The sequence below is a fragment of the Balaenoptera acutorostrata genome, chromosome 1 (assembly GCF_949987535.1).
Source record: "Balaenoptera acutorostrata chromosome 1, mBalAcu1.1, whole genome shotgun sequence".
NCBI classification, from domain to species: domain Eukaryota; kingdom Metazoa; phylum Chordata; class Mammalia; order Artiodactyla; family Balaenopteridae; genus Balaenoptera; species Balaenoptera acutorostrata.
The window spans coordinates 192,892,163-192,915,383 of record NC_080064.1 but is presented as its reverse complement, the minus strand read 5'-3'; the positions used below and the strand labels follow the sequence as shown (position 1 = coordinate 192,915,383).

General features: G+C 38.0%; 1 protein-coding gene across 6 annotated transcripts in view; it reads left to right on the top strand.

The window, feature by feature from the left end:
- KCNT2 (potassium sodium-activated channel subfamily T member 2) overlaps positions 1-23,221 on the top strand; it is a 369,675-nt gene that overhangs the window by 25,713 nt on the left and 320,741 nt on the right. The window contains exon 2 of one of the 6 annotated variants that reach the window (XM_057529792.1): positions 2,130-2,187. The exons of the other annotated variants lie outside the window; for them this stretch is intronic. The gene's annotated coding sequence lies outside the window, so the exon portion shown is untranslated. The remainder of the gene's footprint in view (positions 1-2,129; positions 2,188-23,221) is intronic. 6 annotated transcript variants of the gene reach the window in all.

Below are 23,221 nucleotides of genomic sequence, written 5' to 3'. Positions count from 1 at the left end.
TGGCTTGTAGAGTTTCTGCTTAGAAATCAGCTGTTAACCTTATGGGAGTTCCCTTGTATATATTTGTTGTTTTTTCCTTGTTGCTTTCAATAAGTTTTCTTTGTCCTTAATTTTTGTCAATTTGATTACTATGTGTCTCGGCATGTTTCTCCTTGGGTTTATCCTGCCTGGGACTCTCTGCACTTCCTGTACTTGGGTGGCTATTTCCTTTCCCATGTTAGGGAAGTTTTCGACTATAATCTCTTCAAATATTTTCTTGGTTCCTTTCTCTCTCTCTTCTCCTTCTGCGACCCCTGTAATGCAAATGTTGTTGCGCTTAATGTTTTCCCAGAGGTCTCTTAGGCCGTCTTCATTTCTTTTCATTCTTTTTTCTTTATTCTGTTCTGCAGAATTCCACCATTCTGTCTTCCACATCACTTATCTATTCTCTGCCTCAGTTGTTCTGCTATTGATTCCTTCTAGTGTACTTTTCATTTCAGATATTGTATTGTTCATCTCTGCTTTTGTATTGTTCATCTCTGTTTGTTTGTTCTTTAGTTCTTGTAGGTTTTTGTTAAATATTTCTTGTATCTTCTTGATCTTTGCTGCCATTCTTTTTCTGAGGTCCTGGATCATCTTCACTATAATTATTCTGAATTCTTTTTCTTGAAGGTTGCCTATCTCCAGTTCATTTAATTTTTTTTCTGGGGTTTTATCTTGTTCCTTCATCTGGTACATAGCCCTCTGCCTTTTCATCTTGTTTGTCTTTCTGTGAATGTGGTTTTTGTTCCCCAGGCTGTAGGATTGTAGTTCTTCTTACTTCTGCTGTCTGTCCTCTCGAAGATACAGTTTTGTCAACTGCTATTTTCACTTAACATATTGTTAAGTAGATCTAATTAAATCTGTTAAGTGAAGTGTATCTTTAAGTAGATTCTTGAAATGAGATTATTTATGATTGTGTAGTATTCCATGATATGAGTGTATAATATTTATTTAATTTGTATTGTTATTAGGCTTTAGGTTGCTTTCACGCTGATAGTTCACATTCTTGTCTCTAAATATTTGTAAGCATTTCTAAGGCCTTGCTGTTGATTTTCCTAAAATAAATTCCTAAATGTGGAATTACCATGTCAATTTTAAAGCTTTTAACGTGTATTTCCATACTGTACTCTAGAAATATGTTTCAGTTTCTAGATACAGTAATTATTAATTGGTGCCCATAACTATGCAGGTTTTAGATCATTGTAAAAAAGAAGTTTATAACATGGTTGCCTAGGGAGTGGTATATTAGTCTTTTCTACATTCCTTGGGTATCATCCTTGTCTCATTATATATATATTTACTTTCCTTATGTATTTTTCTTATATCATCATACATGCATATTATTGGCAAAACAAAAGCAAAGAAGAAAAAAACAAGGAAATTGACACGTCAGTGCATGTGTTAGGAATAACAATAAAAGTTACTGCTTTTATGAAATTTCAAAATGCTTACAATAAGATAATGCTTTTGCTTGCTAGTAAAATCTCTATTTTGCTCTGTGCTGGTAGCAACAAAAAGAAAGGGAAAAGATGAACAAATCACACATAGACCTTTACTGCTAGGAAAAGCTAATGATGTAAATGAATAATAGTAAGATTTTTATTATTTCAAGTAAATCATCACATTTAAGGCATACTATTCCCAAGACAATAGGGCAGCAGCTTTCTGTTTTAAATGTTTTATTTTTTTCCCTGTTTTTTGTTTTCCTGCATATTTCATCCCCATTCAAGTACTATTTAATTCACATTCACATTGAACTATAAAAGCTGAGATATTCAAAAGCCACTCACTCTTAGGAATTCCCTGGCAGTCCAGTGGTTAGGACTCCATGCTTCCACTGCCAGTGGCCCGGGTTCGATCCCTGGTCTGGGATCTAAGATCCCGCATGCCTTGTGGCACGGCCAAGAAAAGAAAAAAAAGCCACTCACTCTTGAAATAGTACTTAGTAACTGTGTGGTCTTGGGCAATTATTTAATCTCTGTAGTTATCAGAGTCCTCACCTATAAAATGAGGGTAATAATCTTACTGCCTTTGGGAGTGAGATAAAGTAGCTTTGAAAAAAGCTGAATCTTGATAGTGAAAGTTTATTGCTGTTTTTTGTTTCCTAGGTTTTGAGTCTATTTTAACAAAATATGGTGATTGTGCTTTGGAGAGTCAAGCTCCAAGGTGAGGATTTCTTTCTTTCATTAGTCACAGACAATGAGACTTTTGTTCTTCCATGAGCACTTATTAAATACTGCAGTTAAGAGATCAAGGGAAGGACCTGTGAAAAATATATAGTTTGTTATGGTGAGATATAGTGGAAGAAATTGTAAATTGTACTACTTACTGTTTAAAAATTTTTTTTTCCTCAATTTTTATTTTAGTAGCTGTCTTGACTATTTTCCTTTGGCTGTATATTTCTCTCCACTTGTCTTCCTAGAAACTTAAGCAGAATTCCATTATGGAATCTTGAAGCCAAGTAATTTCACTCTGAGTCCCAAGGTTCCTATTCTAGCAAAGCCTATCAATTTACTATTAACAAAAAATTCAGTTAGGGAAAAAAGGCAGGATTTTCCTTTTGACAACAGTATTTCTAGTCACGGCAATGTTTGGTGATATACTTTTCTGGGAATATGTTCATTCATCTGTATTCTCTTTGTCTTATCCCCACACTCTGCTGATTTAACTGTGCAGACACTGTCCTCTCTGTTAACCCTACTTTCTTCGGAATCTTCTGGAATTCTTGCACCATCGTAAATACATTTTCTTACGCACTCAATATTTTTCAAAGGGAGTCCACTGCATCTGCTTATATTATTTTATTTTTAAAAATTTTTATCGGAGTACAGTTGATTTACAATGTTGTGTTAGTTTCCCGTGTACAGCAAAGTGAATCAGTTATACATATACATATATCCACTCTTTTTTGGATTTCCCAAATAGGCCATTACAGAGTATTGAGAAGAGTTCCCTGTGCTATACAGCAGGTTCTTATTAGTTATCCATTTTATATATAGTAGTGTGTATATGTCAATCCCAGTCTCCCAGTTTATCCCTCCCCCCTCTTATCCCCTGGTAACCATAAGTTTGTTTTCTACATCCGTGACTCTACTTCTGTTTTGTAAGTTCATTTGTACCCTTTTTTTTAGATTCTACATATAAACGTTATCATATGATATTTGTCTTTTTGTGACTTACTTCACTCAATATCTAGGTCCATCCATGATGCTGCATCTGCTTATTTTAAATCTTTTTTTTTAAAAATAAGTTTATTTATTTATTGGCTGCGTTGGGTCTTCGTTGCTGCGCATGGGCTTTCTCTAGTTGCAGCAAGTGGGGGCTGCTCTTCATTGCGGTGCGCGGGCTTCTCATTGCGGTGGCTTCTCTTGTCGCAGAGCACGGGCTTTAGGCGCAAGGGCTTCAGTAGTTGTGGCACATGGGCTCAGTAGTTGTGGCTTGCGGGCTCTAGAGCACAGAGTCAGTAGTAGTGGCGCACTGGCTTACTTGCTTCACGGCATGTGGGATCTTCCCTGACCAGGGCTTGAACCCGTGTCCCCTGCATTGGCAGGTGGATTCTTAACCACTGCGCCACCAGGGAAGTCCACATCTGCTTATTTTAATAGGAATCAAGCTGTAACGTGAACATCTTTTCCATGAAAACTGCCCATTTTCACGCTGTTCCCCACATACCACAGGTCTGGGGGTGTGTTGCTGACCTTATAAATTATAGACCATTACATCTCCGTATCTTTGAGGTGCATTTTTTTTATTATGACCTTTGTTTTTTCCTCGTCACTGTGTCCTCCCAACTTTTAGTGGTTCTTTCATAGTCATGGAGGGTATGGGTACAGCTTCCGTTTTTTCTTCTCATCCCAGATTCTGCTATTCCCCTTTTCAGTTTCCTTACCTTAGTGAACGACCCCTTCGGGATCTTGCCTCTGTGGTTCCTTTATTTTGATGACTTTCACGTCCAGCTTTCTTCAGCATCCTCTTGTAAGGCTGGACCCTCCCGTGACCAGAATTGCTTTATTTCTGGGAACATACCCTGCAACCTCCCACTGTATGACTTCTTGTCCTTGCAGCCCTCATGTCTTCACTGGCACCAAACTGATTGACTTTCACCTGTCAGCAAGAGCTTCAGTCCCTTTCCACTCCACTTCCAGGATTCTCGCCATTCATTTCTAGCCTCTGATTTTCTTTTCTGCCTCTTATTTACCCTCCACTTCCTGTACTTCTTTTTGTCTTACTGCTCCACTGACACTTCTCTTAGAGTTTCTGATCATCTTTATTATGCCAGATCCAATGAACAGTTTTCTCTGTTTCTCCTCTTCTTCTTTTTTGATATCTCTTTCTCTCTCTCTCTTTTTTTTTTTTTTTTAATTTTTCTTTTGGGCAGCACCATGCCGCTTGTGGGTTCTTAGTTCCCTGACCAGGGATTGAACCTGGGCCCTGGCAGTGAAAGTACAGTGTCCTAACCACTGGACCACCAGGGAATTCCCAAAACCTCCTTCTCCTGATTTCTACAACATCATTCTCCTTTAGTTTATGTCCTGTACATTCTTTCTTAGTTCTCCATAATAGGTTTTCCTTTCTTTTACTTACTCCTAAAAATTATGGTTTACCAAGGGCCCTTTCTTGGTGTTTTGCTCTCTTCACTTCTTACCTCTTTCTAGTTCATTTCACTCAAATTTTAGTAACTTTAATGATGCATTGATGATTTCCAAATCTCTATATTTGTCTTGCTCCTTTATCTAAATTTATATATACCTAAAATTATATTTACCTTTTCCCACTGAACGTCTTTGCATAGCTGACATTCAAGAGACACCTCAGTGTAGAATGTCCAAAATTAATTTTGTCTCTTTACAACTATCTCTTCTCTGGTATTTTGTTTTGGGGGAATGGTAGCAACACACAACCAGTTGCCGAAACCAGGAGCATGAAATCCTACCTAAACCTTGGTTTAGTGTGAATCTCACTGATTCAGCTCATAGACAGCTCATGTAAATGTCTCCATTTTCATTCTTACTTCTATAATGGATGCGGTCATCCTTCTCATCTAGACCATTGAGAGTTGTCTTAATTTTTTTGCCTCAGGGTTTCCATCTCTGGCTGATGTCTGAGAGCTCCTCAGTCTGGAAGGAGTGACCACCTCCAGAGACATTGCACTCCACCCACACCCTGCCACCCAGCCATATTTTTGACCAGCCATTACTTACTTATTAGCCTTTGTCTCAGCATTTTTAGGAAGACTTTCTTTTCTATAGATCTCTATTCTCATAATCCTCTATATTTTACTCTTTCCCAACCTTCATCAAACTTTATTCTACTTTTTTTTTTCTAGTTTGGATAAGCTTATGCAGCTTAAGCATGCAATGATGGATCACTGCAAAGTAAATGATGTGGTGAGAACACAATTCAGAGTGCTGGGTCTTTGAACCAAGCCCAGTCCAAGATGCCCTGTCTTGAGTGTTTGTTAGAGGTACTAAGATAGTGGTCAGGACTGAAGAAACTGGGAACTTGACCTTCTTTGGTAAGGCAGCTTGCACAATTTGCCCTCTGTCCTTCTACCTAATCCCCCAAATCCTCTCAAATCTCAGCTTCACTTTTGCAGATTCACTTTGCCTGTTTGCATAAAAAGGAAAGTAACTCTTTTTGTTTAGTACCGAAGGTGCCCACATTAGACATTGCATTTTTGTTGTTGGTGGTGGTTTTTATCAAAGTGAAGTATAGTTGATTTACGATCTTGTGCTAGTTTCAGGTGTACCTTAAAGTGACTTAGTTATGATTTTCAGGTCATTACAAGATATTGAATGTAGTTCCCTGTACTATACTGTAGATCCTTGTTAGTTACCTATTTTATGTTATAGTAGTGTCTGTTAATCCCATACTCCTAATGTATCTCTGCCTCTCTCCCTCTCCCCTTTGGTAACCATAAATTTGTTTTCTATGTCTGTGAGTCTGTTTCTGTTTTGTAAATAGATTCATTTGTATTCTTTTTTAGATTCCACATATAAGTGATATCATGTAATATTTGTCTCTCCTTGTCTGACTTACTTCACTCAGTATGACAATCTCTAGGTCCATTCATGTAGCTGCAAATGGCATTATTTCATTCCTTTTTATGGCTGAGTAATATTCCATTGTATATGTGCCACATCTTCTTAAACCAGTTGTCTGTTGATGGTCACTTGGGTTGTTTCTACGTCTTGGCTATTGTATATAGTGCTGCTATGAACATTGGGGTGTAAGACCTTGCATTTTTAACCCATGACAATAATTATACATTATCAGAAGTTATAATTTATTTCTTACCGTATTGAGTCTAAAGAGAGAGCTTAAAATGTCAGATAGGGTGATGTGCCTTTTCCTTGTGTTTTCCCACCAGATTTCCTCCCTCACATTTTTTAAAGTTTAAGATAACATACAAATTTAAAGTAATAAATAGATAAATAGATAAAAGAATGCAGTGCCTTTGTAAGCAAATGGATTTGGGAAGTTACAAAAATGAAATACTTAGGAAAAATATCTCCTGCTTCCCACTCCCTAAATATGTAAAAACAATTTTTCTATTATATAAAAAAGTGAAGCACTGCAACCTAATCTGTATTTTCTTGCCACAGATTAGCATTTATGTGATCTTATGCTAAGCCTTTGTGATATTAATAGCTAAAAATGCTAAAAAGATTGTATTCCATATAGACCGATGTTTAAATGTTTAATCTGTTTTAAAATCTTGCTTGTTTTATAAATAGCTGTAGTTGCTGTAATTCCTTGAGAATAAATGACCTGGTTTTGAAAAAGTGTTTTTATCAAAATACATGTACATTGTTCAAAAAGTCAGCAGTTATCCTAAGGCTTAGAATAAGAAAACAAGACCAACAAAAACAGTTGGCCCGGGACTTCCCTGGTGGCACAGTGGTTAAGAATCCGCCTGCCTATTCAGGGGACACGGGTTCGAACCCTGGTCCGGGAAGATCCCACATGCCACAGAGCAACTAAGCCCATGCGCCATAGCTACTGAGCCTGCGCTCTAGAGCCCCCGAGCCACAAGTACTGAGCTCGTGCGCCCAGAACCCGTGCTCTGTCTGCAGCAAGAGATGCCACCACAGTGAGAAGCCCGTGTGCCTAGAGCCCGCACACCACAATGAAGAGTAGCCCCCACTGGCCGCAACTAGAGAAAGCCCGTGGGAAGCAACGAAGACCCAACACAGCCAAAAATAAATAAATAAATAAATAAATTTATTAAAACAAAACATTTGGCCCCTGCCATCATGTTATCAACCCTTCCGTGGTTTACCTTTCAGACAGAAACACTTTTCAGTTTTTTATCTGTTTCTTCTATAGAGTTTTTAACTCACTGTAGTATATTTCTTAGCTTTTCAATTTCAAGCAGTATTTGTTGACTTCCTTCTGTAGAAGATGAGGAGTTAGAAGTCCAATTACACCACCACCACACACTCCTTCCACTCCCCATCCCCCCACTATAGTCCTGCTTGCTTAGGGGATGCCAAGGATGTATATTTTACGACTATTGAAATATTGCTCAGAGCTGAGTAATGTAGTAATGTATTAGGATTAAATTTTTCTTATTCAGATTTTTTGCTTCTTAGGAGTTTAATCATTTTCATTTTTTGGGTTTGTTTGTTTGTTTGCCTAGTTTTCCCACAATACTCTAGCAGAACTATATATAAAGGCTTTTTCAGTGTGGTCAAACACATCAAGGATTGTATCAGTCAGGATGGTTCAAGTTGTGCTAAGGTCAGAAACAGCCTCAAATCCTCACTTGTTCTCTGTGGAGTTACTCAGGTACCCCTTGCCCTCCCACTGAACCATCTTCATGCTTCATTCTTGACTCAACTCTTTCGGCTTCTTTATCACTTTCTCTCTGTTGATCTGGGACTTCAGTTCATCATTACTCCATCATCTTGGGGGTTCTCCTCATTTTCTCATATTGGAGTCTCCTATTTTCTAAGTTTGTTTACTCTTTTCTGTTGGTGGAATACATCTTCCAGAAGCTTCCTGAGAAAGGGTTTTTAAAAGGAAAGATTTTGAGTTTGGACATGTCTAAATATATTGCTATTCTACCATTACATGTGACTAAATACAAAATTTATTTTGGAAAATTATTTCCTTTTAGAATTTGGAAGGAACTGTTCCACTGTCTGTTATTCTCCTGTGCTGCTGTTGAGAACCCCATGATCATTTGAATGTCACTCACTTCTAGGTATTGAAAACTTTCATCTCCATTCTTCTGATAGTTCATGATGACGTACCTCAGTGTAGGTCTTTTTATTATTACATTTCATTAATTTAGTAGTGAATGACCAAGAATTAACTGGAAACTCTATGAATGGATGGGATTTGTTGCCCGTGGACTTTACTGGGGATGATATGGAGAGGAGCTGCCTGTTTCTTTGTCATTGTCCCCTTCCCCCCCCCCACCCCCTCCCCCCATCTGTAGTTCTTACCTCTTGGGCTAGTTTGTCCAGATTTGAATCCTCTAAATCTTGGAAAAGAAGTCATTTATACATTAACTTACAATAGCAGCCTTTAGCATAAGCCCCCTGTCTTGGACAGTGCCACCTCCCTCCCCACTTTCTGTTCTCCCTGGTCTACCTTGGTCCATCCTGGTCTAACCTCTTTCATCGTCCAGTGTTCTGGGGGTCAGGGAATGATATTTGCCTAATTGTGTGTGATGGAGCAGGGGATGTTGGTACTAATAGATCTTTTCTCACCAGCCCTTCCTCTACTCCCAAGGTTCCCACTTCCCAGTAACTTGGTCTTTCCAGGTACAAAGGTGCTTCTTGTCCTTCTGTGTTATCTAACATCTGTGTCAATTCTGGAGCCATTTCAGTTGACTCGTTTTTCTGCTAATGATGGAGTCTGTAATGACTACTCATTTCTAAATTTTGCTTACAAATGAAAACTTTTTCTAATATCAATCTCTGTGCCTTGAGCCCTGTTCTCTTCTATCAGTGATCTAGGACAGCAAATAAGTAATACATAGCATTAAGTAAAATCTTACAACATCCTGAAAGCAGTGCAGATTACATTTCTCATGGCTTGTTGTCCTTTTTTCCTAATGAGAAAAGTATCCACAAACTCTAAAATAGCACACGTGAGAAGGAAACAAAGAACTTGAACTTCAAAGGATTGTATTTTCTGGTTTCTTTGCATTCCTAGTGATTTTTTTTTTTCCTAGTGATTTTGTATTGGATTCCAAACATTGTGAATTCTATCTTTTGAGACAGATATTTTATATTTCTGTGAATATTCTGAGCTTTATCTTGGAATGTTGTTATTTGGAAACTGTTTGATCCTTTCAGGTCTTGCTTTTGAAATTTGTCAGGCAGCCCCAGAGCAGTGCTCAGACTAACGTTTATTATTTCCCACTACTGAGGCAAGACCCTTTGAGTCCTCTAGCCCTGGGCATCCTGAGTTTCTGCAGGCTATTTGGTATAAGCCTGGGTACAGTTCCTGGCCCTTTGTTCTTGCCAGGCACTGTTACCGCTGGTTCTTTCCCAGCCTTAGTTTCCTGGCATGCATGTGATAATCAGCAGTCAGCTGAGTACTTGAGAATGTCTGCTTATCTCCAGAGTTTTTTCCCTGTGCAGCCCTCTCCTCTCTGGTCCTGAATCCTGTGATTTCTAGCTGCCTTGGTTTTTCCAGACACTTAGCTCTGTCTTCTCAGTTCAGAGGCTGCCAGGCTCCATCTGGATCTTCCTGTCTGTGAGCAACTTTCTCAAAGCAGTTACAGTAAACCGAGGCAACTGTAGGGCTCACCTCGTTTGTTTCTCATCTTTCCGGGAATACCGTCCTCTGTTGCCTGAGGTTCATTGCCTTGAAATTTTGTGTGTGTGTGTGTGTGTTGTCAGTCTTTTTGTTGTTTCTGGGGTGTGTGTGTGTGGATCTGGTGTCTGTTACTCTATCTAGGCCAGTAGAAGCTACAGGATAGATGTTGGTTTTTAACTGATTATCACTGTACACATTCTTATAAGAACTCTATATTTTCTTCTAGCAGTTGATACACTAAGAGTAATTTGTTGGTATAATCAGATAAAAATGGCAAAATTCCTTCAAGTAATTTTTTTCTCTGTTCAATGTGTCATCAGAAGTCCTTACATGGATATTTACTTAGAAATTCTTTGTGCAAAGACAACAAGAGTTGATCACTTTTTTCAAGAAAATGCTTTGCTGGGAAAGAAGAGTTTAATTAACTTCATTGACTGCATCACTTAAGAAAATATGGGCAAGAAGGAAGGAGAACTGTCACTGATGGGATTGATTGCTCAAGGAATTCATTTTTAGCAATCTTTAAAAATGAACTCTGGTATGGAGGTTCCTTAAAAAACTAAAAATAGAGCTACCATATGACCCAGCAATCCCACTACTGGGCATATACCCTGAGAAAACAATTCAGAAAGATACATGTACCCCAGTGTTCATTGCAGCACTGTTTACAATAGCCAAGACATGGAAGCAACCTAAATGTCCATCAACAGAGGAATGGATAAAGAAGATGTGGTACATATATACAATGGAATATTACTCAGCCATAAAAGAGAACAAAATAATGCCATTTGCAGCAACATGGATGGACCTAAAGATTGTCATACTGAGTGATGGAAGTCAGACACAGAGAGACAAATATATGATATTGTTTATATGTGGAATCTAAAAAAAAAGGGTACAAATGAACTTATTTACAAAACAGAAGTAGAGTCACGGATGTAGAAAACAAACTTATGGTTATCAGGGAATAAGGGGGGGAGGGATAAATTGGGAGATTGGGACTGACATATACACACTACTATATACAGAATAGATAACTATTAAGAAGCTGCTGTATAGCACAGGGAACTCTACTCAATACTCCGTAATGGCCTATATGGGAAACGAATCTAAAAAAAAAGAGTGGATATATGTATAACTGATTCACTTTGCTGTACACCTGAAACTAACACAGCATTGTAAATAAACTATACTCCAATAAAAATTAAAAAATAAATGAACTCAGGGACTTCCCCAGTGGTCCAGTGGTTAAGACTCCACGCTTCCACTGCAGGGTGCGTGGGTTAGATCCCTGGTCAGGGAACTAATATCCCACATACTGTGTGATGTGCTAGCAAGTAGGCAAATTCTCAAATATGGAATCCATGAACAACAAGAATTGATTGAAAAAAAAAAGATGAACTCAAAACCAACAATGCCTAGTGATTTAAAAATCTTTAATTCACTATATAATGTAAACATGTATATTTAAATGTAGCCAAAGGTACTTTTTTTATTCAAAAGGGCAGGTCTCTACAGATAAGAAAAAAATAGTACAAGATGTTGAATAACGTATTAGCAGTATTTTCCATTTACTTTATAATTTTCAGGTACACGTTTATTCATTCTTTCGCTATGAGACCTTCCAGATGCTTTTAGAATTGTACACTAGGAATAACGTGCAAACTTTTCACATAATCTTATGTATGACAATATCTATTTCAGTCTGAAACACGCTGCTAACTGTACTCCTAATGAGTTTTGCCTGGAATGTTTTTCTAAATAGTATAGGTCCTTTAGAAGACAGTAGATTCAAATAGAAAAAAACATTCAAATTCCTGTGATATCCCTGCATGTATCTCCTTGGATAATTAGTTTAATACTCCAAATCTCAGTTTCCTCTTTATAAAATGGTAGTAAAGCCAGGAACACTAGTTTTTGAATCAGATATATCTGTGTTTATATTGCTTTTTATATCACTGGCCTTGAGTTAATTAATCTTGGGAGCTTTAATTCTTCCCATCAAAACTGAGTGTCACCATATTGAATTGTTGATGTTAGGATTCATTGAAGACATGTATATAAAAAACCTGAAACACTGTTTGGCCCTTCCCAAATATTCACCAAATGTTAGCTACCATACCGTCCCCAACTTAAGCTAACAAGGCAGTTGGGATAATGAATTTTAGACTATAGATAGAAACATTTTTGAAAAATATAAAAAACAATGCATATTATAGGGTCATGTTATATCTGCGGTAGTCATACAGGCTATAGGCTATAAACCTATAGCCAGGTTATCTGTAGGTTAGTACATTAAAGTCAGCTCAACTGACAAACCTTTCTTCATCTGAATAATGGTTGGAATGTTTCCTGGCTAGAGGGCAGGGCACTAGCAGCTCTGCTGTAGTCAAGGGACATAGCTTAGTGCTATGAACGTTTTACTTATGACTCATTCACTATAAAACTGTAGTATATTATTATGTGCATCATCTCAAAAGAGAGATGCTGAGTGAAAGGAAAAAAATGATGTAGATACCATTGGTGAAACAAAAAATTACCCAACTGAATCACGCTAGATCCAAGAATTCTGAATTTAAAAGGCAGTTGTTAAGAAAGTGGTCAATAATTGTATATGGATATCTGCCAATCATTGTTAGGTACTTAAAGCAATATCTGCCAATCATTGTTAGGTATTTAAAACAAGATCTTTGAAAATCTTCTCTCTTTGATTGATTGATTAATTAATACCTTTACCTCACTATTTTCTCTGGGAAAATAGCAAATTTCCACTTCTAAAATTCTGTCTGTTCTAACGATGATTTTGAAGTGTCTTAACTGAGTTCTTCCCCAAATGGACACAGTGCAATTTATTTTATATAGAAAATGCCATCAATTGATAATGAGCCTTGAATTTTGTTTGAGATCATTGAACACAGGCAACATATTATTTGTTGAAAATTGTAGGAGAAAAATCTGGGAGAGACATGGAGAAATTTGATTTAAGTTCTTCTTTACCTGATGTTAATTTTTAAGAAGAAAGGAAAAACCTTTTTCTCATATATGTTTTTTCATTCCAATATTCTCCAAATGGTAACTGAATAATGCAAAAAATTGTACCTAAATTATATATGAAATATCTATAATAACTCATAAATTATATTCTCCATAATTTTAAAAATAAATCAAATATGTCTCTTTAAATCTTAAAAAAAAAACTTTTTGATCCCTGTTAAAAATTGTGCAATGATTAAGACCTCACTAAGAAATTATTTCTCTTGGAGAAACAATTTGCAAAGTTAGAATTTGTTTTATAGCTCTTCCATTTTAGGTTTCTGTATGATATCTTTGTGATGAAACTAGAATTTTGTTGTAGAGTGGAGAGAATACTGAAATATAAGAGAGAAAACCTGGATCCCAAGTTTTGGGCTCTTCTGTTGCTAACTTTTTCCTGGTTAGTTGTGAACAATTGTGACACTAAGATCTTCCTTTCCAAAATGAAACAAAACTTTCATTGTCTCATAGGATTGTTGTGAGAATAACATTAGATGATATATTTGAAAGTGATTGGTAATTTAAAGTTCTTTACAATATACAGATTATTTGGTATATGGAGATTGACTCCTAAATTAATTAATATAAAATAGAACACAAAGTTTCATTTGTTTGAATTTCTTTATGGTCTTATTTTTAAATTTTTTTGGCTGTGCCGTGTGGCTTGTGGGATCTTAGTTCCTCGACCAGGCATTGAACCCAGGCCCTTGGTAATGAGAGCACGGAGTCCTAACCACTGGACCACCAGGGAATTCCCGTGTTTGCATTTCTTAACAGGATACTTTGCATATTTATTCCACTTAATGTGTCATAGGAACCTTCATTTATTCCACTTATGCTTTATTTCATAAAATAAAAATTAGGTATTATTTCCTCTTTTCTTCAGATTAGATAATAAAACTATTAATAACTGATTCTCAGCAAAACTAAATGATTTTCTCAGGACCATGTAACTATGATAGAGCTGGGATTCAAACCCAGGCCCACTCTACCGTACTATTCTATCGCTACCCTATTTTGTGTACTTAGTCGAGTTTTCTTTATCTTAGAAATGTCAGTCTATTTCTTTCTCTCTTTATCTCAAGAAATTTCAAGTACCTGCCTGTCAGGTACTATTATAAAGGAAACCATGCTATAAAGGCATTTACAGTAGCTGGGAAAGTAAATAAGAGTTCCATGTAGCGTGGTGTGATCAAGTTGCAGGTGTCGTGAGAGCACGATGAAAGGAAGGACCAGGGGAGGATCTGAAGTGGACCAGTTGCTTGAGTGAGTCCGGCAGGTCAGTATGGCAGGAACCTGCAGAAGGAATAAAATGTGCAAAGGTGCAGAACCACGAGAGATCGTGGAGAACGTAAGGAACTGGCGAGCCAGGGGCTGGAGAATGCCAGGAGATAACATTGTGAAGGTAGGGAACTTTCTGATCATGAAGGCACTCCACGCCTCTCTCAAGTTTCTAGACTTTTTTGACTGATGGAGGAGGGAGGCTACTGAATAATTTTAAACCACGAAGTGACCTGCTGGGAATCCAGTTTTGGATCTTTCTCCTCTGCGTGTACTAAAGGTTAGCTTTGCCTCAGCGAAGATTTGGATGATTAAGTCTGGCTGTGACACAAGATATATGCAAAATGGATATAATTTCTGGTTCAAATTTCTGTTGGGAAAGTTCTTTACAGTCAATGAATTATTTCTTAGAGATAAAAGCGGATTGCCTAACTATGTCATTACATTTTGAGATTTTAATGGGTAATTTTTTGCCCTGGTAAGAGTGTGTATGTAGATGGATGTGTGTGTGCACATACACGTGTATTTATGTATATGGTTTTATGCTGTATTATATATGTTATCATTAGAAGTATGATGTATGGCAAAACAAAGCAAAATAGAGAGGAGCTTCCTAGGGGAGAGCATTCCTAGTTTGTATTGAAGATTCAGAGACCCCAGATCTTTAAAAATCTGACATAAGTACTTATAGATATTCCCTCATTGGTTAAAGAATGGTTTCACTCATTCAGTGAACATTGTTGAGTCTTCACGATGTGGCAGGCAATCAAGTCAGGACTGTGGATACAGTGATGAATGATATAGTCCCTAGCCCTCTCAGGTGGGATTAACATGTATTTCAGCAGCTGTAATTATGATAAATGTTGTGATAAAATTTGCATATAAAGGAAGTTATTCAGACCGGGATAAGCTTGTCAAAGTATCAAATTGGAGTAGATAATAGAAATTACCAAAAGCAGTGGCTTAATTACGTAATACTCAAACATGACACCTCCACCTTGGTGCCTCACAGAGGTGTCAGTGTCCTGTAAAAAATGAATTTGGAAATAGTGGGGTTCAAGAAACAGTTTACACGTTCATGCATCAGAAGACTCAATATAGTAAAGATGTCATTTCTCCCTATATTGATCTGTTGGGTTAAGACAATTTCTCTCATCATTTCAGCAAGGTTTTTTTGTAGACATAGATGAATTTATTCCAAAATTTTTATGGAAAGGTAAAGTCTCTAGAATAGCCAAAACAGTTTTGTGGGAGGAATAATAATGTGGAAATAATCGCTCTTCTCAATGTTAAGGCTTACTGTATAGGCACAGTATTCAAGATGCTGTGGTCCTAGAGGAAGGAAGCACAGAGCTGGACAGAACTGAATAGAGAACCTAGAAGTGCACCCATACAAATATGTCCAATTAATTTTTAACAAAGGAACACAAGCTGTTCAACGGAGGAAGAATAACCTTTTCAAAAAACACTGCTGGAGCAATTGGACCTCCGTAGCTAAAAAAATGAACCTGGACCTAAGTCTCACACTTAACACAAAACAACTCAAAATGGTTCATGGAATTACATGTAAAACATAAACTAACATTTCTAGGAAAGGGCATAGGAGAAAATCTTTGGGACCAAGAATTGACAAATGGTCCTCAGACCAACACTAAAAACAACCCCTGGCCCCCCCTGCCCAAATTGTGCTTCATCAAAATTCAAAGCTTTTGTCAGGAGGATGAAGTGACAAATTACAAACTGGGAGAAGATATTTGCAATCCACATTTCAATAAAGGACGTGTTTCTGGAATATATGGAGAACTCTCAAAACTCAGCATTGAAAAAGAAGCAAAAACAATCCAGCTAGGAAATGAGCAAAAGATACGCACAGACATTTCACCAAAGAATATATACAAATGACAGATAAGTGTATAAAAAGATGTTCAATATTGTTAGCCATTAGAGAAATGCATATTCAGACCACAAGGAGCTATCATTACATACCTCTCAGAATGGGAAAAAAAAAAAAAAGTGATCCTTGCCATCAAATGCTGGTATGGTTGTGGAAAAACTGGAGCACTCATACATTGCTGGTGGAAATGTCAAATGGTACAGCCACACTGGAAATTGTTTGGTAGTTCCTTTTAAAACTGAAAATAGATTTACCATATGACCCAGCAATTTCAATCTAAGGCAGTCTTAGATTTTCATATAGAAACTTGTACACAGATGTTCACAGCAGCCAGTCCCTAGTTATATAACCAGTGGTACATCCATACCATGGAATACTAGTCAGCAATAAAAAGGAAAAATGATTTATAAATTCGACAACTTGAATGAACCTCAAAGAAATTATACTGAAGGAAAAAAAGCCAACCTCAAAAGAATATATATGACATGATTACATGTATTTAACCTTCATGAAATAATGTGATTATAGGGACGGAGAGCAGATTAGTGGTAGCGAGGTATAAGCGATGCCGGTTGGTGGAGAGGCTCTAAGTAGATGGCAGGAGGGAGTCTTGTGATGATACAGTTAAATATCTTGACTGTGTGGTAGTTACAGGCAGCTACACGGGTGATAAAGCTTTGCAGGGCTACACGTACAACACACACATACCAGTGAGTGCATTTACAACTGGTGAAATCTGAATAAGCTTTTTGAATTGCACCAATTTCAATTTTTATGGTGTTAGTATTGTGCTATAGTTACGTCATATGTTAACATCAAGGGAGCCTGGGTGAAGGGTGCACAGAACATCTCGGAACATCTTTGCCCCTCTGTGAATTTATATCATCTCAAAATAAAAGACTTAAAAAAAAAAAGCAAGCGAGAAACATAAATAAAATAAATGCCTCCTGGGGGAGAACAGTTTTCATGTCTCCTCCATTAGCACTGCAAATTGTTAGAAATAAAATGACTGAATCTTATGAATATTTTAGCCAGTTTTCTATGTATTAGCATATTCAGACGCTCCTCCCTCCCTCTTCCTCTCCTCTCTGTGCCTCCCTCTCTTTTTTTCTTTTAGTCATCAGTTATTTAGTGTTCAAAACACTTTGAAGGATACTGCATAAACAGCAAGAAGAAAATATGAATATCATATATCAAATCTTCAATCTAACTGAGTTCTACAGAGTGACTCATCAAGTTAAGATCATTTTCACCTGGTCTGATTAGAAATCAAGACTGTCCCTGAGTAACTTTTTAAAAAAGATAATTAAGCAATGAAATGTAATGCTGGATGTATAACCAAATCCAAAGCATTGTTTCTGCTCATTCTAACCACAAAAAGTGCAATTGATTTTGGATCTGAGTAAGCCATGAAGTGATTAAACACACACATGTATGTTTAGGAATTATATTCTCTACGTTCATAGAATTTTAAATATTCCTCTCAGAATTCTCTCTCTCTTGCTCTCTCTCTCTCAGCTTTATTTTATTCTTAAAACTTTACATTAGTCATAACTGTCACATTTTCCGTGAAGACAGTTAAGGTAATTCTTTGAAGTTAAATGCAATGGACGAAGTCTTTGTGACAGTTGTTACCTATCCCTTGAATTAGAAGATTTGGTCAAATATCCACTGTGTGCCTTGCGGAAGTTAAAAACCTACACTCAACTTTTTCAAAATTCTGAAAAGACAAGGCCTGCTGTGGTTAAAAAATCCTGGAGATTTTTTCTTTTCTGATGTACATGGGTTCTTTTATTTCATCCTAGCATCCATCTAAACCTGAGGCACTAGAGCCCCTTTCCATTTATAGCCCCATTTATATGGAGTAGAACTTATGCCTAAAGTTTTCTGAGAAGCAAAAAAGAGTCAGCATGCATCCAGAAACAATTGAAAATCATATGCTAGATCTTCTTGCTCCTAAAGCCTTTGCAGCAACTCTTTTGTTGGTGGTTCCCATGTGTTACTTCATTTTACAAAGTGCCTGGCCTTCCAGCATCTCAGGAAATTTCTCTTTTCCTTTGTCATCGGCTTTTCTTGAAAGCCTACGTTTGCCTATCCAAATGCATCGTGGTGCTCAATAAAATAAAACAGCTTTTTAATGATAATATCTACACTCATTAGAAAGCATCTGCATGCCATAACGATGGTGCCTTACTGATTATCCCACCAAACGTGGTGATGGTGGCTCTGATTTGCTAACAAGGTGACGAAGCATATTTATTTTTGTCAGTTGGATACTTCTTCCTCAGCCTTCTCTAATTCACTTCATGGCACTCTCTCACTCTCTTTACTTCTAGAAGGCCAAAATTAATACTCCTGAGATCCCTTTTGTGTGTTGATATCTAGATCTGCCTTCTTTTTTAGATGCTGGGAGACACCCTCATTCACTTGCCCAGTCACTAGGTCATCATACCAACTTCTACCACCCAAGCTTAGGCTACTCTGGATCTGGAGGATCCTGTGTCAGGCAGAGTTTTCCCTGCATTGGGAGAAATACCAAGCCCCTAGTGGATCTTTGTATCAGATCTAAAACTTCAATTTGCAGGGTTTAATTTTTGCAAGAGGGTGAGTAAACTCTCAAAATATGTCACTACCATATTCTCTTCTTTTACAGTCAAGATTTCTTGTCATTTGCTAGTCCACCAGAGAAAGAGATTAAAAGGTGAGCACTTTTTAAAGCTCATTAGCCTCTTTCTACAGGATCTGCGCCTTATGGAGTCAGTTGGATTGTTTCATTCATGGTGTTGGAATACATTACCTCTCAGGTCCTGCTTCTCAGTTTTAAAATCTCCTTTAGGCAAGTTTTAGCATCTGCATAATCACACAATCAGGGTCAGACTTTTAGCATGGATATACATTCCCCCAAATACACATTATATCCATTACTAAAACAAAAGAATTGATATTTCTGCTTTGTGACATCCCCAAAACATACATCAGCCCTCATTCCAAGCTATTCTGGCCCCTTTCCATGGAAAGAGATTTCTGCATCTCTGGGGCAATAGTGAAATTTACTGCATGTCTGGAAATATGTGTCTCTGCCGTCCTGTGCCTTCTGGATTTGTACCCCTGGGACTCGTATTTGCTGGGTATCAGGACATGATTGACCTATTGATCATAATTATCTTGTTTATAGGCAAGAATTCTACAGTGGAGGCAAACTCATCAGCATGGTTAATAACGAGGAACCGGGATCCCTTTTGAGGACACTTTCGACTTGTGTTGAAAAACTACCTTAACTCCAGTCCCTCGAGTACCAAAAATTCTACATCAAGGGGCTTATTTTATTCATTTCTACATTTCTTTCAGCTCTCTGTCTGAACTGAGTCCCAGTGCTACTGTATTCTGGGATGTTCCTCCGAAATAGCCATGTCACCTCTCGTTCTTTCTCCTCCAAAATTAAGAGCTCGAGCAGGGGAGAGTCGGGGGAATTTTTCATGTCTTTTCCCATGTTGCCCAAGTTCTTCCAACAGATACTGTTAATGGATCTATATTGAACTTATTTCTACCTTTTCTGTTTAATAGCAACATCCTGTCCATCTCTGCAAAAATATCTAATCTTAAATCATTTATTATTTCAACCAATATGTGTTGAGCATCTCCTAGGTAACAGTCATTATTCAAAGTATTGAGGTTGTACAGGTGAATAAAATAGGCAAACATTTCTGCCCTCATGGGACAGCGAAAGGGGAGGGGAAGACAAATTAATATAGGAGGTTGGTCGTATGGGACCAGATCAGAGCAGTGTGGCGGGAGTAGGCTAGGGGAGGGAGCTGTCTGCTCCTGTAACTGACCTTTGCCTGCTGGGCACTTCCTTTAGAGGAAATGATGAATGCTTGATTTTTTGGCCGAATGGATGAGATGCAGCCAGTTATTTATGGGGCACCTTCAAGATGAACTCTCTGATGTTTAATTGTCAGACATTGTGTCCTCACCAAGATCTAGAAGCAAGCCAGAATCTTGCTGTTTCTGAAAAAAGGACGGTAGTTACTCATTCAAGGAAGATTTATTTTTGCTTCAGAATCCTAGGCATCCCTGTTTGGTTCTTCCTGTGAGAGCTTGACACACATTCTTTATAGCACCCTAATCTGCCGCAGACAACTTGTGTACCATTGCATCTGCCGGCTTATAAGATGTGTAAAGTATTTTCTTGCCTTGAGAACACTACTGCAAGTGGTATTCTCTACTCAAAACTCAAAACTTTTCAGTTGGCTTGGTATTGAGTAAGAGTGTGACACCAGCATGGTATATGAAAGTGTTGAGATGAAGTGCCCACAAATAGGAACTCTCCAAGTCAGCAAAGCTTCAGATTCCTTTCTTTATAGTACAAAAAAGTTTATCTGATTATTTTAAAGTCAGGTTTATTTAGGCCCCATCAAAATTATGTAATAAAAACACCTTGTAAAAATCTGCCAACACAAACATTTAACAGGCTTTTAACAATAAGAATTATCATATTCCAGCAGTTCCTCAAAATGAGACTCTTCCTTTCACAGTTACTGAATTTTACCCTAAGAACAGGTTCTCTCTCTTTTTTCTCTTTTTAGCAGAATGAGGTGTTGTTTTGAACTTCATAGCCCACCATTACACGAAATCCTTTTACTCAAAGGGCTTTTTCTATTCTGGCTCAGACTTCCTGGACCCTGGAGACTTGTTGATCAGAACTTCTCCTGCATGAGCAGAAGACCCCTGTAATCCTTGAGTGACTTTGGAGATGACCAAGTTAGCTATAGATTTCCTTCTATCTCTGCCCATCACACCTCCCCCCAGATTGTCCATTTGCCCTGTAATCAAAACAAAAGCATGACTTTATTTTTAATAGAAATTTCTTACAGTGTAGTGAATAGCAGTCTTTTAATTTTCTGCCCAGTCTGGCCAATTTGGATGAACATGAACCCCAGTTGCTCAGGTCTGAATAGGGATCTGTAGCCCCATGTCTGCTATTCTTTTCCTTCCCTCTGGGCAGCCAATATTACTTCCCTGTTGTTATCCTTTTGAATTAACTTCATTAAGAATTCAGGGGCTCTTTGGGTCTCTCCAGAAGTCTGAACTCCTTCAGTCATGTTTCTCCATAAATAGCCAGAGCAGTAAATTCTTCCAAATGATCCTGAAGAAAACTATAAAATTTAATTGGGATATATAAATAGAGACAAATGTAAGGCTGTAGCTTTATCCTAAGGAGGTCACCAAATATCAGATACATTTATAGCCTTATTACAATTCCAATAAAAGTTTTAAAATATATCTTTTATTGAAAAATCAATATATCACCATCAAAATAATCTGAAAAATAAATGTTGAGAATACAAGAGGTCATTTTGAAAAAATAGAGACAGATACTACCAAATATTCATTCACAGTAGTTGTAGAGATCAGTGAAGCAGTTTAGATAGCCCTGACATGATAGGAAGTCATCAATTAACTTTTAAAGAAAAATTTTGGGACTTCCCTGGTGGTGCAGTGGTTAAGAATCCGCCTGCCAGTGCAGGGGACTCGGGTTCGATCCCTGGTCCGTGAGGATTCCCACATACCGTGGAGCAACTAAGCCCGTGCGCCACAACTACTGAGCCTGTGCTCTAGAGCCCGCGAGCCACAACTACTGAGCCCATGTGCCACAAATACTGAAGCCCGCGTGCCTAGAGCCCGTGCTCCCCAACAAAAGAAGCCACTGCAATGAGAAGCCCGCACACTGCAATGAGAAGCCCGCACACCGCAACGAAGAGTAGCCCCCGCTCGCTGCACCTAGAGAAAAGCCCACGCGCAGCAACAAAGACCCAACGCAGCCAAAAATAAATGAATAAATAAATTGATTAAAAAAAATTTGAAGAAAGAAATTTAGCGATGTAGTTGACTATAAAAATCAATCCAGTTTACAAATATTTCAGTAGATTAAGAAGCTAAGCATAAAACAATAGTGCTAGACAAACTAAGAGAAAGTAGAAATTAATTTTAGGATTTAAATGAAAGCATGGAAACTTATTAGGAATAAAATTATAATAGCAGTGACTTACTCCTAATAAGTTTCCATCCTTTCATTGATATCCTCAAATTAATTTCTACATTAATGACAGGACTTTTGTTTTATACTTAGCTTCTTAATCTACTCAGTGACTTCTGCCCCATCCTTTGCCCTGGGTTATCATTTCTTTAAAAGGATAGAAAATATCACAAGGGAACACATCCGTAGATTTGACTCTACATGCTATGAGCTCTTTGAGCCCAGAACTCTGTCTTTACATTCCTAGCATAGGGTCTTTCTGGCCTGCATTCAACCAACATTTACTACTTGCTTCAGTTGTGTCAGACTCTGGAGAGGAAAGAAAAGCCCGTCATGCTACAACATAAAGCAGGCATTTTAATTTGTGGTAAATGCAGACCGAAATTAGTCCTGGGTATTAAGAGAGAACAGAGAAGGACTGCTTAACCTAGTCTGAGGAGGGAGCAAGTTTCAAGGTGGTTGTTTTAGTTTTGAGAGGCGATACTTTCAATGCTCGAATATCAGAACTGCTGAGGATTGTGAAGAAAACCATGATCCGATAAACTGGAACCCAAGGCTCAAGGCATCGAGTTCTCCTAAATGAGATCAAAGTCCTGGGGGGAAGAAGGCTCAAGTACTGGGGGAGAGTTGGAGATGTGTGCTGCCCTGAAGTTCCTGTGCTGTTCCCTGATGTCCCGTTCCCATGCAGGCTCCGTGAGATGCGCTCCACTCTGCGCAGGAGTGCTTCTTCACTACCTTCCTCTCTTTCTTAACAGAAGGCTTAGCTTCCCACTTCAGGGAAAAGGTAGAAGCCGTCACACAAGAGAGTTCCTCAGGTTCTTAGACCTGGCCCTCGTTAGTACACTCCCACCTCATGACGCAAGAAGACATATCTTTCCAGGGGTGCGTAGTCTACCTTCCCTGGACCCGTCTGCTCTCCCTTCCCGGTGAATCTCAAGCATCATCAATCCTTTTTGTAAAGATTGTAGAAAAACGTGGAAAGTCCTAGGTTTATGCCAGTAGCATTAAAGATTCAATCTCATCATGCAGAGACTTACAAACTATGTTATCACAAGATAAGATGTCGGGGGAGAGGGGACATTTGAGTTTTGCTCTTGACAGATAAGGGGAGTTCCAGGAGGTTACACTGTCAAGAAGGCACAGGGAACTCTACTCAGTATTCTGTAATAACCTATATG